Below are 20,167 nucleotides of genomic sequence, written 5' to 3'. Positions count from 1 at the left end.
ATGACAGAGGATAAGTGTTTTTTGTCTTTCTAGGTCTGAGTGACCTAGCTTCCTTCATCTAACGCCCTTGAGAGTAATTCTATTTCCTGCAAATTTCATGATTTCATCTTTTGCTGCCTTGGAACATAATAAGGATAGAAGTGTGATGCAAAGGGTCTCCCATGGCTAAGCAAAACCAGGATGCTGCTGATAACTAAGGGGGGCACCTTTTGTCTCCCTCCCCCCAAGTAGCTTCAGGAAGTGGAATTCATACTGAAGACAACCCAATGGGGGATGGCCAGAGACTGTAACCCAAGAGAGCTGGAAAAGGGGAGGGAAAACCAAGACTCCACAAAGCAACACATGTGAGACCACAGCCCACTGTGATACTTTCCAGATTTCCTCTGTCCTGGAAGGTAAAGTCACCCGAGGCTGGAAGAAACCTGCTTTCCACTCAGTGCGAACAATGGCTAAGATTTGCAGGTCCTTGTTCAAGACTTTGCTATTTCCTCCATCCAGGAAACTTGAGTAATAATTTTAAACTAAGGGTATAAAACTGTTGAAAAGAAAAAAAATTTGAACTGTTGCAATGACGCCAAATCAGAAATCCTGCCACAGTTGTAAGACAGAGGAAGGGAAATTAAAATGAAGAGTGAGGAAGTGTGATAGGAGTTTATTTCCACCACCAGGGTAACATGTGGGTGCTGGGATCTGAACTCAGGTCCTCACAGTTGTGTAGCGAGCGCTCTACCCACTGAGCCGCCCCACTACCCGATGCCTCTGTTACCCACCTCTTTCACAGACCGTTTGTATTCTTTCCACAGGCTTGTTTTTAACGTATCTCGGTGCAACCACATGGAATTATGTGAAGTGTGGTCTGCAACTGGTGAGCTTGTCTATCTGGACTACTGAAGAGAGTCATTCGAAAACCCATTAAGAGAAATAGAAGCAGTTGGTTAAAAAAAAAGATTATGTGTAAAGTAACTGCCCATGAGTGAGTATCTTTCACATCACAGTAATACGTAGAGGCTGTGTAATGCATCTATTATACTTGCATTATCGACAAAACCTCTCTACCAGAACTAAGAGAAATGTGTGCTTAAAAATAAAGGTGGTGTGAAACTTCCTGAAGTCAAGGAATATTAAACCTTGGCACAGGGAGGCGTGTTTCTGAATGGTAGAATTTAGTATTCCTAAGATGGGAAGGATTCCTAAGTTAATTTGTAGCTTTAAAACAATTGCAGTCAAAATCTCGGTGGAATTTCCACCTCCCCAGGAGCTGGAAGTAAAATCTGATATTCATTAAGAAGAATAAATGACGCAGAAGTTGATTAAAGCCTGGAAGAAACCCGGCACAGTCAAATGAGACTTTGATACCAGCGCCTTAAGTGTATGTGAAGGTTTAACAATTTTCACAGTGTGGTCATCTACCAAGAAGAAATGTGCAGGTCCGTGGTGAAGACACCGGATGAACAGAACTCCTTATTAGACATATTGTGTGATAAAGAAGACGACTCAAATCTGGGGTGACAGAGGGGTTCATTTATTGGCTGTTCCCTTTCAAGTGTAACCTTTTCCCTCGGGAACTGAAAAACCGCAGTTGGGGAGATGGCTCAGTGAGGTGCTGAGCACAGTGGTGTGCCCTCGTGACCCCAGCGCTGGCCTTGTGGTCCCGGCATTGAAGCAGCAAAGACAAATCCCTGGTCGGCCATCCTAGCCTATTTGGTAAGTTTCTGTTTAGCTAGGGATGGCACCTGAGGCTGTCTCCTAACCACTGTGATACAGAAGAGCATCTGAAGACTTCCGGGGTCCAAGGATGAAGAGAGAAAGGAGGGCAGCGAGGCGACCTAGAAGAAGGCTTCATTTATACTGTTCACTGGCAGAAGCAAAGCAGCCGCGGAGCATGGCCGTCAGTGGTCGTTACAGCAGTGGCGGAGAGACCTGGAAGACACGGTGAAAAGAGAGTCGGGCAGGGGCCACACTCGCCCCCTGGGTGGCCAGTTTGGTAGACTTGCAGGCGCACCCTACATCTCAGGCTAGAAAGAACGGGCAATAACCGCGGTGCCACACACATCCTGCCCGTTTTGATTGTACCCGTTTCTCGTTTGCACCCTACATACCCTAGGGAAAAGTTGCAGCATCCTCACGACATTTTGTCAGGCTTTGAAGGTTGCAACCGTAATCAGAGGAGTTTCGGTAACCGAGAGACCCACAACTGGACAAGGTGGCCGACTGACTGAAGCTTTCTGAGCCCTAAATGGGACATCTCTACCACCCCGCCTCCCCGGAGACTCAAAGGTCGTTATGCAAGTGGGGATTGAGGAGTGTAGAAGCCGGAGGCAGTGGACGGCTACAAGGAAACGGTGTCTCTTGATTGTAGCAGGATGGCGCATATGAGTTCACAGCATTTGTGGCAACATGCCCAAGACCCGCACAAGCCCAAACCAGATGGAATGCCGTCGTAGAGAGTGGAGGGGGACACAAAGTCTCGTTCCTAGCCAGGGAACTATTGGCGATTGACAGCTGCTTGGGAACAGAGAGTCAGTTTTCTTTAAGGGTGAAGCTCCTGGTAAGTAAGTCACATGCTGGTAGAAGGCCGTATATGCAAGAGTATATGGGCAGCACAAATTGGACTTGATGGATATATAGATGTATCATATACACACATATAGATACTATATATATATACAGTTAAGTATATATTTAAAATAACAAAACCAGGAAATAAGGAGGGAGAGGAGGGGCAAACATGATCAAAGCACAGTATGTGATAATCTCAAAGAACTAAATGAAAATACTGCAAAACACAAAAACATGATGCTACCAAAATATGATATAATTGATTATTTCAAAGGGCACAGCACTTTGTGTTTTGACCTAAGTTCAAAGTACATGAATTTATATATAAATAGAATCAACTGAATACCCACATTGTATCAATGCAGTCTAAGTTAATATTTGTATGTAATTTCTAATTTTCCTGTCTCGGATATAATTTTAAACATAAAATATAAATTGGCACATTTACAAAATATTATTTCAAATACATTGGAGCCAACTTTCTGGAGGAGGTTTGAGTCCTTTGTTTGGACCTGCAATGCCAGCAGTCTCCGTAAACATCCAGGCGTATAAGTAAGGCTCGCACTGTTTTGAGCCACATGCCCGAGTCACCCACACACTCTTTAAGCAGAACTCTTTCATCCATCTCGCTAATAGCGGTAAGAATTGTAATTGTAGTGCGTATGCATTTATAAATGTGTATGCTGAGATGTGTGGCAACTGCATGTTAGTCTGTATCAAACCACTCCATCTATCCAACATTCATCTCATAAGAAAGGGCACACACTTACATGCATGCCCAGTATGTGAACTTAATCCCAGTACAGCCAAAATAGATAGGTCAGGTTTGCTGACAGGTGGCCTTATTCAGCAATCCAGCCTGATGATGCCTCAGAAGAGCAGCCTGGGTTCTCAGTGTCTTCTTGGCTCCATTCTTACAGACAGACTGGTCATTTTCAGGCAGAAACATGGAGAAACATCTGGAGAACAGACATTGGGAAGGACCTGTTGACATGACGAATGGATTAATGAATAAAAGAACTTTTAACTGTAGTAAGGATGTTTTGGACAAGATTTGCACTTGTACCAAAATTTCTGTTCACAGTATGGTACCTCCGACCATAGGCACAGAGCTGTATAGAACAATGCCTTCGTGTAACACACTTTCATGTCCTGAGTGGCAGGCAGCTCTATGTCTCCCCTCCCCATCTCTGGCCTCTGACAAATAGAATCTGTGTTTCTAAAAGTTTCTAAGGAATAGTGTTTGAACTCATTCTTGTGTGTGTTATAAGACAAAGGTGCAATCTCACCCTTTGGCCTACCGCTCTCCAGTGTTTTTGATAACAATATTCTTCAAAAAAAAAAGTTACTGAAGAACCCAGAGCCTTTCTGTGCCTCGTTGTGTTTTCTTGACAGGTGGCTGAAGATCTAATGGATACACATATGTGAGGCACTTAAGTTGTGAGATCTCTTCTTTTCCTATTATCTACATATCTAGGATTTTTTTTTGTATTTTCTTAGGATAAGACCCATATATCCAAGACTAGCCATGAACACATGGCCCTCCTGTCCCATCCTCCCAAGTGCTAGAATTATAGATATAGACCTCTACACACACACACACACACACACACACACACACACACACACACACACAGAGAGAGTTCCATGCATACCACATTGTTTAGTTACTGTAGCTCAGTTCCTAACATATTATAAAACCAGTACATATGTTTTTAGGCCTTTGGTTGTTTTATAGCAATTGTATATATTTTTCTATTTCTACAAAAATGATAATAGGACTCTGGCAGTAACTATATCGAGCCTGTAAAACATTTTCTGGCTTTTAGGGTATTAAGTTCATGAAAACAGAATACCTTTCCAGTTGTTGTGTCTCCTTTAATCCATTTCCCAATTTCTTTCTGGTTTTCAGTGAATGAGCATTTTAGCCCTTGGTTAAAGTCCATTTCTAAGCATTGTATCTTAGGACTGCTGCAAATGTGATTTTCCTCCTTAGTTTTATATTCCATTGTCTGTAGTTAATGTGTAGTTTTGTGACAGGCTATTGTGCTTTGATCTTGAGTTTTGATTTTTTTGGGGAGTTTATTTTGGTAGCTGATTATCAAGCCCCAATAGCATGCTAGGTCATAAATACCAAGTGGGAGGAAACTGAAATCATGCCATGTAATATTTTCTCACGACATCTGAATAAAACTAGAAACTCACAACAGGACCAGCATAATCTTGAACTGTGGACTTGAGGGTTGATGAAGAAATCAAGAGAATTCATTAAACACTTTGACAAATGCCCAAATGAAAACGTGGTGTGCCAGAACATGAGTGAAAAGGGGTATTAGGTGAAACATTTAGACTGAGCGGCAGTGGGAGAGATGGTTCTGTGGTTAAGAGCACTCGCTGCTCCCGCAGAGGCCCTGGGGTTTGCTTCCAGCACACGCTGGTACGGTTCACAGCTGCCTGTAACTCTTCTTCAAGGGAAGTCGACTTCTGCATCCTTGGGCACCTGTACATCTGTGACGCACATCCATCCGTCCATGTGTACATATATTCACGTAAAAAAATTAAAAAATATTTTTAAAGGAAAAATGGACGTAGCTTTAAAATAAAAGGCATGTGCTCTCAGATCAGATGCAAGTTAACCATGTTCCTCAAGGAAAAAGAAGACACTAAGTCCAAAATTAGCAGGAGAGAAGCAGCGGTTATAGTGGGAAGGAATCAAACGGGGGAATATAAAAATAGTGTGAAAAGAAACCAGTCTCTTTTCTGCTTTTTCTTACTTTGGGACAGAAGAGTGGACTCAAGAAAATAAAATCAGAAATGAGACAGTGTTAGAAGTGATTTCACAGAAATAAAAAATAAAAGCGTGGCTGGCAAAATGGTTCGGGGGAAGAGTGCTTGCCTGCACTGGATCCTCAGAACCTACCCTGAGACGCCCAAGTTGTCCTCTTATCCCTCCAGCGTGCTCATTCCATGGCATCCATATGGCCTTCAGTGGAAGACAGCACCACAGACCTCAGCTATGGGTACAGACATTGCCTTTGGCAGCAGCATGGAGCTGGACATCACATGGCCCCAGGTGACAGTGTAGACCACCTGTATCAGCCTCTTGCTCACTGACGTCTCAATCTTCAGTTCTGTTTCTCTCTACAGCACACAAATCCCTCCACTTTCCCTTCACTCCCGTTTTGCGGGGCAGGCCCAGCAATATATTTTCAAAGTCCTATAAGGGACTTCCATGAGCAACTAGATCTCAACCAATCAGATGACCTAGAATAAATGGATGGATTCCTGGAAACCTAAAACTTATCAAGAGTAAGCATGAAGAAATGAAAAACCAGAAAAAAAACCAACAATGAATAAGGAGACTGAATCAGTGATCAAAAGTCTTCCAGCCAAGAGACTCCCACACAGCTTCAGAGCTGGTTTCTACCTCTAAAAGAACAATTGACATAAAAACTTTCATAGGATCTCCCTAAAATTCCAAGAAGAGGAAACTTCCAGACTCATTTTAGGAACCTAGGATTGTCCTGATCCAAAGAGAGACAAAGGTGTCACAGGGAAAGAAAACCCCAGGTAAAACCCCCCACCCCCTCACCCCCCACTTATTTCCAGGAATCTCTCCCAAGAGTCCACAGCCAAGGCTCAGATCCTTTCACTTACGTAAATGTATTGATTGATGGCTTAGGATTTGAGATTGGATAACCGGGTCTAATTAAGTATCTGTTTACCGAGTATGATAGAAAGTTAAATAATAGGTCAATGTAGAAAGCCCAAGACAAAGATTTGTGTTAAATTTTTTCCCTGGGCCTTGTGCTTAAGAACCAAGACATTGCCCAAGGCTTTAGGGAGGAAGAAGGCGCACAGAGGACGTGACCAAAAGGGACAGTGGGGGACAGGTCCACATGTGGTCTATGTTCTTGTTCCTGTCCAGATGGTGGAGGAAAGTTGTTGGAATATTTCAACTAGAAACGTCCAGGCAATGTGTTTTGAAGATTGCCCAAGTGGACATGGCAAACAGGCTTGCTGGGGATGGGAGGAGACTCAACACGGGCAGAGTAGGAGACGAAGGTACACAGCACCTTCATGGCAGACCAGACCATGAGTCGGATTATAGTAGTGTCGGCTGTGATGTTGACAAGATGTGACTTGAGAGTCTTTTCCCAACTGATTTTTTTCAAATCAGGAATTGGACTTTTGAGACAACCTCTGCCCATCTCGGGAAAACAGGGGCTGGAACAATAATTTCCATTTGACAGCTGCATAACCCAAAAAAACCCACAAAGACAGGAGGCTCTGCTGCCAACTCAAGGCCACAGAGAGCATGCGACCAAAGAAAATGCAAACAACGGGCTGGCAAGAGCATGGAGAGTAACCTCTTCTCAGTGGCCACCAGCCCGCACTGTAAACAAGCCATGTTGAAGTTCTTAATTCATTTTCCTTCCCAACCTTAAAAGCTTTGGAAATTAAAACCCCATCTTAAGCGAAATAGACTCTTTCCCCATTTTTTCTCCAAAGCTCACACTGTACTCAAGTTGTTTGCATTCTCCAACACAGCCCTGTAAGTTTATTCAAAATGAAGTCCAGAGACATTTTATCTCATTGTTTACTTTTGGGGAGGGAGCAATTGAAAAAGAACTAGTCTAGTTCTGTGTTGGTTCATCTTGCTTGCTAACTTGACACACCTGGAAAGAGGACCCCTTAACTGAAGACTTGCCTCCGTGAGACTGACCCATGGAGATGTCTGTGGCGTATTTTCTTGATCGCTAACTGAAGTAGGAAGGCCCTGCACATAGTGGGTGGTGCCCATCTCTGGGCCCTTAGGCCTGGGCTATGTAAGAGAGGGAGCTGACAGTGAGCCCCAAGTTCTCTGTGGTTTCTGCTTCAATCCTGCCTTGAATTTCTGCCTCAATGTCCCTCAACGATGGGCTGTAACTTACAAGGTAAAATAAACCCTGTTCTTTACTAAGTTGTTTTTGGTCTTAATGTTTAACCATAGCAACAGAAATATGAACTATGATACGTTTAGTTTCCTCTTACTGTTTTCAGATAAGAGTATTGGGGAAGTTGACCAGAAGTGTTATGGGATCGTTATTGGTGGCATAGAGGAGCTAACTTATCAAGTTGAAGCCCAGGGTTGTAGTTAGTGACACTAAGTTTGGGAAAGTTTGTAACACGTGTTCTAATAGGTCTTAGTAATAAATAAACCTGGAGTCAGATATTGGGGTAAATACTGAAAGGTCAGAGAAGTAAAGGAGCCAGTCACAAGAGAGACCTCTTACCTCTGCTGAATTCTCAGACCAAAGGGGCGATCTTGTCCCTACCAACTTAAGACCTTTTAGAACTTGTGCCACACGAGTTGGGGACCTGCCTTTGGGCCTGATTTTCGTCTGTCAGGTACCCTCCTGCTGTGAAGACTGCATGAGATGCAGGTGTGTGACTCTTTGCCAATGCCGAGGCCATTGGCATTGTCCATCTGGAGGTGGATTATCCATCCACCCAGGTAGAGGTAGAAGGTGGAAGAGAGAAGAGGTAAAAAGATGGCTTCACGCATGTTCCTCTGAGAGGTGTGCAAGAAGGGGTCCACATGCTGTGGGGGTGCTCCCTTCTGGACCCCGGATTGGGCACAGATCACACCCAAACAGCAATTTCCAATACTAAGAGATCCATTACTAAGCGTTGAAGAGGAGAGGTGGCTGGACCCGAGTTGGGCAGAAACAACAGCAAACGTGATTTGAAAAGGAAGATGGGGGAGGGCTGTGAAAACGAGCTAGGGTGACTTGGTAAGTCCCGAGTGGACGCGTGAGTCAGGGTGGGACACATGAGGACTTTGATGGCTGGACCCCTGGGAGTTTGATAGTTGGACCTTGGTGATCATCCTCAGGGGTGATTCTGTCATGAGAAATTGGCCCAGTAAGCGAATGCACCCTGGTGGCTAGCTTAGGAGTGTGGAAGTGTCCGAATGAGGGGATTAATGGTTTAGCAGAGAGAGGGCAAGACCTGCCAGCGCCTTGTTTGCAGTGCTTGGGTCTGCTGGAGAGCTCCTCAGACAACTTGGTCTGGGGACATCTCCTCAGTGTCGCAGGAGGCTTCAGTTAAGTAAGATATTTGTTACAACATGCTTCAAGAAATAATTGACCTGAGAAGCTGAAATGAGGCATAGCTGGTGTCTGGAAGATCCCGGCTGTCACCCTTTCTTCTTGCTGTGTCCTGACTTGGTGCTGATGATGTGTGTGGTGTATTCCCTAGGAGACTCACCTCTGTGGGCATGCTGTGGGCTTTCCAAAGAGGCTTCACTGGGGAGAGAAGACTCAGTCAGGATGTGGATGGCAGCACATCACGGACAGGGGTCCCTTGAGTCAAAACGAAGGAGCAGAGCGAGTGAGTGAGGGGCAGGGTCGCCTGCTCTCTGGTTCCTGGCCTAGATGAGGAGCTGGACCGCCCACATCTGGCTCCAAGAACTCTGCCATGCTCTCCAGCTGTGACGGCACCCTCTCTAACCAGGAGACAGAACACACTCTTGCTTCCTTCAGCAATTGTGTCAAGGACACCAGGAGAGCAACTAAAACAATGCATGAGCCTCCTTGCTTGCCTCAGTTTGCCTGGATGTGTGAGGAAGCATTTGCATATACCTAGGCCCAGAGGCTATTTGTGGGTTTTTTGAGGGTAGAGTCTGTAGCAAGATGAAAATGGCCCCCAAATTATCCGTGTTCTAATCTGTGGGGTGTGGGGATGTATCATGTTGAGATAGAGTGGGGAGGTAAAGAAGTTAAATATCCACAGAGGAGGGAGGGAGGGAGGGAGGGAGGGAGGGAGGGAGGGAGGAGAGAGAGAGAGAGAGAGAGAGAGAGAGAGAGAGAGAGAGAGAGCACTGACTTACGTAGTATCCAGGTGGCTTGCATGTGAAGTTTTCTTCACGGTTTACATTGTAAACTAATGAGTCTTTATGCAAGGCAAGAAGATGTAGTAGAGAGAAATTTGAAATACAGCACCTGGATTTCAGCTCCTCTGACTCAATTTGCATTTCTGACCTCCAGAGCCATAAATTCTCTCTCTCTCTCTCTCTCTCTCTCTCTCTCTCTCTCTCTCTCTCTCTCTCTCTCTCTCTCTCTCTCTCTCTCTCTGATGTGTGTGTGTAAGGTTTTAGAAACAGGCTGTTAAGTCTATATCCCAGGTTGGCCTGTACCCTCCGTAGGTCCATACTGTAATCTGTGATCTCGGTATTCAGGAAGCTGATTACAGTGTCCCTTCGCTGCTGGAGTAAAATAATAAACTGGTGTGGCCTGGGCTCCAGAGTTCATGGTAATTGCTGTACCAGTTAATAGGAAGCAAAGGCAAATGCTATAGTGCTGTCATTATGAGCGCCACTAGCAATGGTGAGTTACATAGCTGTAAAGGCAGAGAGATAATGAGGAAGTCTGTGGAAAATACCAGAATAGTCTCAAATAAAAATTGGGAAGGAGGAAGATAGTAAAACTTCTACTATTTCAAGAAGGCAGAAATCTTGATAGAAAAAAATATAAATCTTCCTGATTTTATATATGCCTGGATAGCTAGTTCAAGAATGAAAAAAAAGTGTCAGTCGGCTACAGGCTACAGAACACACATGGCAGGGATAAAGAGATCTCAGAACTCTGGCATTTAGTTGTGTGAGAGTGAGAGTTATCCCATTGTGTTTCTGCTTGCTGCTCTTATCCTGATTGGTACAAGCTCTTTGGGGGCAGGTGTGTGTGTCTCCTAAAGACACAGAATCACTGGGGTCCTTCCTGATCATAGAAAAGAGAAAGGAGGGGTTGCATATGGATTTTGGTGGGTGGAATGCTTCCCCGGCATGCAGGAAGCCCTGTCCCCCTCCTCCACCCCATTGTACATCAAACAGACATGGGCATAGCAGGGCATGCCTGTAGTCCCAGCACTTGGGAGGTGGAGACAGAAGGATCAGGAGTTTAAGGTCATCTCCAGCTACCTAGCAAGTCTGAAGCTAGCCTGAGCTACATGAGCCCCTGCCTCCAACAAAGAAAAGCAAAGGGATGTAAGTGTGTGTTGAATTTGCTTAGCCCGTGCCCAGCATCTACTTACTTGGAAAGGGGAGTGAGAGCAGGTTAGTTTGTGTTGTGCCTGGTATACACAGAGACCCTGCACGTGAAAGACCCTTCAGTCTTTCTCTCAGGACCCTCGCCTCAAAGACCACCAGGGAGCTGAAGTTCGCTGCAAAACTCAAGAGGATTTTTATTAAGCCGGCGTGCCGGGGTTCAGCAGCCTTGGGAAGGAGTTAACCCTGAGCAGAAATTACAGCAAGTTTTAAAAGCTTAAAACCACAAACGGGGTGGTGGGGGTACAAGGGGAGTTTGGAAGTTGATGCCAGACCTTCATGAATCACGTATGCTTGTGGCTGTCTGGCTGACTGGTTCGTTATCTGTCTTAGGCAACGTCTGTGCGCTGACTGAACTTTGTGACCGGCCTGGAACTTTGAGGTCTGGGGAATGTTCCCAAGTCCTTGAGGACTGAGGTCTGGGAAATATTTTCAAGTCCTTGAGGACCACCAGGGGAAGATGTTTAAGTGTAACTGCTCACGTCCAAGGACGGGACAGCTTAGCGATTTTCCAACTATTGGAGGGGTTAACTGTTAGGGCTCTTCACATGGATGAGAGTGTAGTCACAGCTCTTCACCCCCTAAGCTGGTCCCATGCGTCCCTCAGTGGGAAGGCCTCTGTCTTTCATGATTCTGAGTTTGCTGGTAGAGCCAGACCAAAATTGATGTCTTTTTCTCATGCCTCTTTATTCTCCTTTGTTCATTTCTTGAACTTGCCTCTCTGCACCCCCCTCTCCAGTTCCTGCTTTCTTGGTTGCTGGCCTTCTCCTCTTTATATTTGACCCACACAGCTGCCCCCTCTGCTCACCTACCTCTAACTGTGCTTGGTTTTATGTCACAGCAGCATCTTAAGCCCGTGTTGGGAACTATTGAGCGGTCAGTAAAGCTTAACTCTCGTGGTGAATAGTAGGAATTTATTGCCGATTTATTGCAGAAAAATTTCACTTTATTAAGCCGATGACTTTTGCTGGGAGGCACGCTACCCTGTGAAATTCTAAACTTGATTTAAAGGTCAAAGGAAAAGCCAGGTATCTGCAATCTGCCTTAGGATCGTTTTTTTTGTAACACTAAGTAGTTTCCAAGGAGGGGAAATTGCAACTGGTCAGCGGGAGGCAAGCCACTGGGGGCAGAGGTGTGTGGGCGTGGGCATCACCCTGATCCTGTCCATTGTATAAAATGTCAGCTTCAACAAGGTGTGCCGTGGGATAGGCTCCTGGGTAGGGTGTGAGAGCAAGGAGCTGTGACTCCCAAGGCTGGGGAAACACCCTTCACTGCAGCCACTGTCCTTAAGGGTCCTCATTTGCATAAATAGTCCTCAGTACACTGGCCAGTAAAACACTGGATAAAAAAAATCCATCTGTTGTGAGTGAGTTCCATGCTTCTCTGGTTTCTGAGTTCCTAACTGTTTCTGTTGGAACCGGTGAGAGGCCTCGGGAATTCTGCACTTCCTATTACTACAGAGAAAATACAGTGTTCTTCACAATCATCAAATTATTCACTTTAGCAAGCAGGCAGTTTAACGGGAATGGCAAATTTACTGTGTCCATTCTTAACGTGTGTGTGTTGGGGGGACACAGAAAACTAACTCAGGAATCTCAGCGCTGTCAACACAGGGGTTGTCAAAACTCGGGAGTAGCTACAAACAGGAAGTCATCCAGGGGGGGCCTTTCTGAGGAGAGGTGACTCTTCAAAGTCACTTGGAGGTTGAAGTAATCAGGCCTCAGTGGGAAGAGATACAGAATGCTGACCGTGTGGGCAAAACAGCAGTGTGTCAAAACTCATTTTTAACTAATTCTGATCTTTTGCCTGGTATCGGGCCCTGACCAAAAGAAGCAAAAGGGTGAATTGTCCTTGACAGTGGGACTCATAGACACTCTGTGCTTGGGCTTTCTGTGGGGCGGGTTTTGGTCATCACTATCTCTTCCTTCATCTTTTGGGCTGCAACTTCCGGCTACTGGTGATCACATGTACGGTTTTCATTTCTGATAACTGACTCCAGGCTCTGCTTCTTCTGCCTTGCTTTTAAAAGCAAATTTATCTATGGATTTCATGTGTATGTGTGTATTGGTGTGAATTTATGTGTACTTCCTATGTGCAGAAGCCAGAATAAGGCCAGGCTTGTTGTTGAAAATTTGGGAAATTCATACTAACTAAGTGGAAATATAATTCACAGTTTCTCATCACTTAGAGAGAATTAGATATCCACTAATTGTAGTTGTTTAATAATTGTTGTTTTGTCTTTTATTATAACGTGCATTTTGGTACCTGTGTGCTAACTCCTGGCGCCTGTCTGCTGAAAACGCCCCCAAAGTGGTAGCGTATAACACAAAATATTTCACATTCTCTCTTCACATTTCCTACATGTGAGCACTTTCTATATTTATAGTCTGCGCTGTTAGTGGTTGTCGATTTGATACAAAATAGTCATAACAGAAGATGAAGCTTCAAGTGAGGCATTGCCCACATCAAATTAGCCTGTGAGGCATTTTCTTGGTTGGTGATTACTGCAGAAAAGGTGTTTTCTGTGGGTAGTGACATCACTGGGCAGGTGCCCCTGGGTGGGTGGGGCATCACTGGGCAGGTGCCCCTGGTGGATAGTGACATCACTGGGCAGGTGACCCTGGGTGGATAGTGGCATCACTGGGCAGGTGACCCTGGGTGGATAGTGACATCACTGGGCAGGTGACCCTGGGTGGGTGGGGCATCACTGGGCAGGTGACCCTGGGTGGATAGTGACATCACTGGGCAGGTGACCCTGGGTGGGTGGGGCATCACTGGGCAGGTGCCCCTGGGTGGGTGGGGCATCACTGGGCAGGTGCCCCTGGGTGGATAGTGACATCACTGGGCAGGTGACCCTGGGTGGATAGTGACATCACTGGGCAGGTGACCCTGGGTGGGTGGGGCATCACTGGGCAGGTGACCCTGGGTGGATAGTGACATCACTGGGCAGGTGACCCTGGGTGGGTGGGGCATCACTGGGCAGGTGACCCTGGGTGGATAGTGACATCACTGGGCAGGTGACCCTGGGTGGATAGTGGCATCACTGGGCAGGTGACCCTGGGTGGATAGTGACATCACTGGGCAGGTGACCCTGGGTGGATAGTGACATCACTGGGCAGGTGACCCTGGGTGGATAGTGGCATCACTGGGCAGGTGACCCTGGGTGGATAGTGGCATCACTGGGCAGGTGACCCTGGGTGGGTGGGGCATCACTGGGCAGGTGACCCTGGGTGGATAGTGACATCACTGGGCAGGTGACCCTGGGTGGATAGTGGCATCACTGGGCAGGTGACCCTGGGTGGATAGTGACATCACTGGGCAGGTGACCCTGGGTGGATAGTGGCATCACTGGGCAGGTGACCCTGGGTGGATAGTGACATCACTGGGCAGGTGCCCCTGGGTGGGTGGGGCATCACTGGGCAGGTGCCCCTGGGTGGGTGGGGCATCACTGGGCAGGTGCCCCTGGGTGGATAGTGACATCACTGGGCAGGTGACCCTGGGTGGATAGTGACATCACTGGGCAGGTGCCCCTGGGTGGATAGTGACATCACTGGGCAGGTGGTCCTGGGTGGATAGTGACATCACTGGGCAGGTGCCCCTGGGTGGGTGGGGCATCACTGGGCAGGTGACCCTGGGTGGGTGGGGCATCACTGGGCAGGTGCCCCTGGGTGGGTGGGGCATCACTGGGCAGGTGACCCTGGGTGGGTGGGGCATCACTGGGCAGGTGACCCCGGGTGGATAGTGACATCACTGGGCAGGTGACCCCGGGTGGATAGTGACATCACTGGGCAGGTGCCCCTGGGTGGGTGGGGCATCACTGGGCAGGTGGTCCTGAGTTGCTTAAAAAAGCAAGATGAGCAAGCCATGGGAGCCAGCCAGGGTTTCCTCATGGAATCTGCTGCAGTTTCTGCCTTAGATTCCTACCCCTACTTCCTTCAATGATGGATTTTGACCTGGAAACATAAGATGAAATAAACCCCGTCTTCCCTGAGTGGTTTTTGATCAGTATTTTATCACAGCATCAGAGAAGCTAACTAGGACATATTCTTGCAAATTAGCTTTGTGATAGCTGGGTATTGTGTTCTGTGGGCTTGTGTTGAATGATAGGCTGTCCCTCATATCTCTTTCCCAGAAACTTGGGTGTGGTAGGGTGGGGAGGTAACATCCTGGTACTTCCAGCCCTGTTTTTTTTTTCAGCGTGTTTTCCTGGAACTGTGGCACCAGCTACAAAGCCTGCACAAAAACCTTGAGGATTTCAATCCCTGGGACCAGAATGTCATAGTATCCACACCATGGCTCAGGTTTTGGGACCTCCATTTTCCTTTCTGGTGTGGGCTTTATTGAGGAAGTGTTACTCCAGGCAGGCACTGACGTGGTGTCACCACAGCAGGCAACCTCTGTGTCCCACCCATCCCAGATTGCTGACAAAAAAACATTTGGGATTGTTTCTTTCTCAGGAACAAAAAGAGGATTTGCTCTGACTCTAGAATCTCAGATGTACATGTGCAAGTGTGTGTATGTGTGTGTGTGTGTGTGTGTGTGTGTGTGAGCACGTGCCCCAGCGTGCTCATGTACCTGTGTATTTGTATCTTCAGTGTCAGTAATGCATGCATGCATGCATGGAAGGTAACATGTCCTCCTGGTAACACGGTCACGACATAGGAGCGGAATGCCTGGGCATATTTTAAAATGACAGAAACACTGACTTAGGAGTGCTAGTGAAGCCTGGACGTCCAGTAGGAAATTTCTAGACCAGTAACAAGATCATCCTAATTACACCTAAATGACCCATCAGTATATCCTAAGTCTTATGTAGGAGTAATTAACATTCTGAACATAACAATCACTAAAACCAAGGAGCCAAATATGCAGTAATTTGCAGTGTCTCACTTAATTTTCACAGCCAAGCCTACACAGGAAGTCTCATCTTTACATGAGAAGACATGGGGCTTGGGGCATCTCAGCGATCTGCCCAAGAAGTTGCAAGGAACACATTGGAATTAGAAGATGTCACCTTGGCCTCCCAGCAGGACTTTGCCCTACCCCTTTATCGTTTCATTGTGCCATCATTTGAGAACTTGTCTACAGTCGTATTTTTAAAGATTTAGCCTATTTTTTTGTGCATGCATGCGTGTGTCAGTGCCTGCAGAGGTTGGAAGCAAAGACCAGATTCCCGGGGGCCATAGTTGCAGGCGTTTGTGACATGTGGATGCCTGGATCCAAACTCCAGTCTTCTGACAGAACAGCAACGCTCTTAACCAGTGAGCTACCTCCCAAGCTCCTCGGTACAGTTTTTGCAAGAAAGCCAAAGTGTGATTCTCAGATGGCATAGTGAAGATGTGTTGGAAATTGTAGTCCAATCAATGAGAAAATCAGGTGGATCTTACACATAGTCCTGAAGGCATGTGTGCACGAGGGAAGAATGCTGAAACAAACCGCAATGGAGGCGGAGCCAGAGCTTCCCACAGTGGTGGGAGGAGTTTAGTAAACTCCCAGGACAGTTTCAGTGTCTGTGGGCAAGAGCGGTTCTGTCCATCATCTGCTTTACTTTGGAATTCTAATATAGATCCACGGAATAGAAAACCTTCTCACTTAAAAAACACACAAGCTTGCATTGGAGTACAACTAAACACATTTTAAGTAAATTACAAAATTGCAGGTTTCTTACTGGCATCTTCATACACACTCGGGTTTGACTGATTCTCTCTTGTTCTCTTTTCTTATCACCCTGTCCTTTACCCCTGTTTAAACCATGGTATGTCAGTATTTTTCCTTCCACTTTCAGATCACATGTGATTTATCATACATTTTGTTTCATTTACTACTTTTCTTTTTTCACGTGTGTATGTGTATATATATATGTACATATATATATGATTTGTATGTATGCACACACTCAACTGTATAGGTGCATGTGTATGCATATGATCTGTATGTATGCATGTGATCATCTGTACAGGTGCATGTGTATGACCTTCAAGTATACACATGCTCATCAGGATGGGTGCATGCATATGTGTATGATCTGTATGTATGTACAGTCTCATCTATATAGGTGCGTGTGTATATGTATTATCTGCATGTATGCACATGCCATCTGCATGGGTGCATATGTATATATATATGATCTTCATGTTTGCACACTCTCATCTGTATGGGTGCATGTATATGTGTATGATCTGTATGTATGCACAGTCTCATCTATATAGGTGCGTGTGTATGTGTATTATCTGCATGTATGCACACCACATATTCACACGTATAGGAGCATGTGTGTGTTCAGGTCTATGTACACTTGTGTGTATGTGCTTAGGCTGGTGTCTGAAACCTTCCTCTATTGTTCTCTACCTTATTCGGTGCAGCCAAGTCTCTCAACCAAACCCAGCGCTCACCTACGGGCTCCCCTCACTGGCCAGCTTGCTCCTGGGATCCCATTTCCACCCTCGGAATTCTGCGTGGGGAGACGCTGCCACATCCACCTGACAGTTACATAGGCTGTGCCAATCCTAACTCCTCTTCCTCTTAATTGTGTTATATGCACATCTATCACTGAGCTCTCTCGCTAGATCCCACTACAAAATTTTAAAGTGAACTCCCAGAACACAACGGCATAAGCACTTGTCAAAGAGGGAAGCAGCTCCATCCACCCTTCAAATACCTTGAATTATGTAGGTAATTGCTCTCAGAAGAGTCACAGGCAACACACACACACACACACACACACACACACACACACACACACACACACACACGCACACATTTAATTCTGTTGAGGGAAATGACCAAATCCTGCAATGTTATCAAAAGTCATTTAGGAAGAAGAGAAGTTTTGTATGAATCCTCTGGCTTATACCCACAAATTTCCTTGGTTTATGAAGTCATCAGATAATGTTTCTAAATGCCAACTTTGTAAATTCAAGCTGTGAATGAAAGCTGAGCTGTGGTTTTTTTCTGTATCTTACAGTCCATCATCGCCAGCAATAAAGAGCCTGAAATTTGTCAGCCACGCTCTGACAGTAAAATCTTTATTGCTCATGATGTAGGACACAAAAGGAGAACAGCTTGAGCTTTAGGTCCCAGGCTGAATATGGAGAGCTGGTGTTTAGAGAAAAAGAAGTCCTACACCGAACATATTTTATCACTAAAGTAAGACAAATACGAAAGCCCGCAAGACCAATTTTACAGTCGTGGAACCAAACTTAACTGCAGCTCACTGTTAATCAGAAGGTGAAGACTTTTAATGTCTGGATTAACTGGCCAAAGAGAAAGAAGTGGAAAAAAATAGAAAATTAATTTAAAGCAACAGCTAGAGATAAAAGTCAGATTCACTGTATGGCTGCAGGGGAAAAATTGATAAAGCCATTTCTCAGAAAAATCTATAAAGTGCTGCAGAATAGCCTTGTGATAAGGATTGCAGAAGAAGCAAACATTTACCCTGGCGAGAGGTAGAGGGTTGTTTAATTAAAATTAATTCTGATCCAGAGGGTAAGTTAATTACCATAGGTCATGTTCAAGCGGCATTAATAAAAAGTAAGACATAGTTGGAAACAAGAGGATGCAATATAAAGCCCAACTTACCTGCAAGCTTTTAGCAGGAGGAGATGGAAGCTTGCTTCACCCATGATGCTAATTCAACATGTTTTCAGTAGCCTGGGATGGCCTGCAACCTACCCATTCTCAGGACAGTCTTTATCCTGAAGCTACAGTCTTTATCCTGGCATCAATGCACTGCTCAGCCTTGAAGGAAATCTGTGCCTTCAGTTTTGGGATGTTTCCACTCTTCAAGAAGGTAGCTCCTACTGGCCTGTTACAAGTCTACCAATGTTACCAGACTGATTAACAGCTGTCTGAGCGGAATTTTCTTTAGTGAAAATTTTAGGCTCATGTTAAGAAATGAAAATTCGGGGTCAGGAAGATCTTCGGTTGGCAAAATGCTTGGTGTGGAAGTTTGGGAACTTGAGCTCTGACCCCCAACACTCACATACAAACTTGGTATGGCATTTTCCTGCAATGCCAGTACTGGGCTGGTAGAGACAGATAGATCCCTGGAGCTCATTGACCAGCAAGTTTAGCCGAATCAATGAGCTTCAGGTTCAGTGAGAAATCCTGTTTCACAAAATAAAGATGGAGATCAAGGAAGATACCCGGTGTTACCCTCTGGCCTCCATACTGATGTCCACATACATGCTCATGCACCTGGATACATATGTGTACACACACACACACACACACACACACAGGTACTACACACAGTAGATTGTCAAGGTAGATGAAGGTTACCCCGAGTGACAGCAAGGCTCAGGGTTCATATGCTCTTGACACCACTTGGGTGTTTATAGTAGCTATGCGAATATACGAGAGCCGTAAGCAAGAAGGGTGCACGCGTCAAATGTCCATAACCAGTAAAATACGAACCCGAGAGAGATTCCCCAGATCTGGTGACTAGCAAAACCCACGGAGCACCAGGCTTGTTTCTTCCTTTCAACCCCCCTGTGTTCATATGGGCTGTTCTCATGCTCTGTTAGGGATGGGGAGCCCGGTGCCTACTGAGTTATTCACCAGCTGTCTGAAGATGCCAGGCAGAAATCTGGAGAGAAACCCCAATAAGGCGTCGGACTGCAGGTGAGGGCAGCAAAGGTTGCAGAACGGAAGCTGCCGTGGATGGAGATGAAGCCATGCATGCTGAGAAGTTCCGGCTGCCCACCGTACAGCACCCTTCGCTTACGGCAAACAACCCATGGGTGGCAGGGTTCAAGAAGGTGGGTGGCACGTCTCGGGTGCAGACCGGGTGCCAGAGAACTGGAGCCCAACGCAAGCAGCAGTGCGCTGGACCCAGCACCGTGACCACCTGCCTCCCGGCCCTCCTTGTTGTGGGGAGGACCTCTCGTGTCTTTGTGGAAGTGTTCATCATTGCACCCGTGTTTTTCTAGGAAACACATCCTAGAACCCTCTTCCTAGAACAAGACCTTGAGCAGAGAATTGTGAGCGTGGGTGTGGGGCAAATCACCCTCAGGGAACTACAGGGAAAATAATTGTGATCATACCTAGTCTGTGATGTCATTGAAACTAGTTGGTTAGAGACACAGAGATGCTACCCGCGGCTGTAGGCAGTCACAGAACATGGAATGATGACCACAAAATCGTCCTAGAAGGGGCACTATCACTTTTTACAGAATGAAAAAAAATGAGAGAGGAGAGGAAGGGTGAACCCTGCAGTTGACACCCTTGGCATCACTGAACCCTGGTGTCACTAAGGTTTCATGTCCATATTTGGGAATGGAATCCCATGTGCTTGTCATGTTTGGGGGAGCTCTTGTCCTCTAGGCTTCACTGAAATGTGAAATTGTGATTGTGAGAAACCCTGCCTAGACCTCAAGGGTACAGAGTCCCAGGAAACACTGGATGACCTCACCTCTGCCACTATCCGTGTTATCCTTAGTCTCTGGCATAAACTTAGGGGAAAATGAGTATCTAGCTCACCTCCCTCAAATCCAGACACTTGAAAGTTCATCCCAAAGGAAA

Source organism: Mesocricetus auratus, unplaced genomic scaffold, assembly GCF_017639785.1.
Source record: "Mesocricetus auratus isolate SY011 unplaced genomic scaffold, BCM_Maur_2.0 Super-Scaffold_100028, whole genome shotgun sequence".
Taxonomy (NCBI): Eukaryota; Metazoa; Chordata; class Mammalia; order Rodentia; family Cricetidae; genus Mesocricetus; species Mesocricetus auratus.
The sequence above is the reverse complement of the archived record's forward strand: the minus strand, read 5'-3'. Positions refer to the sequence as shown.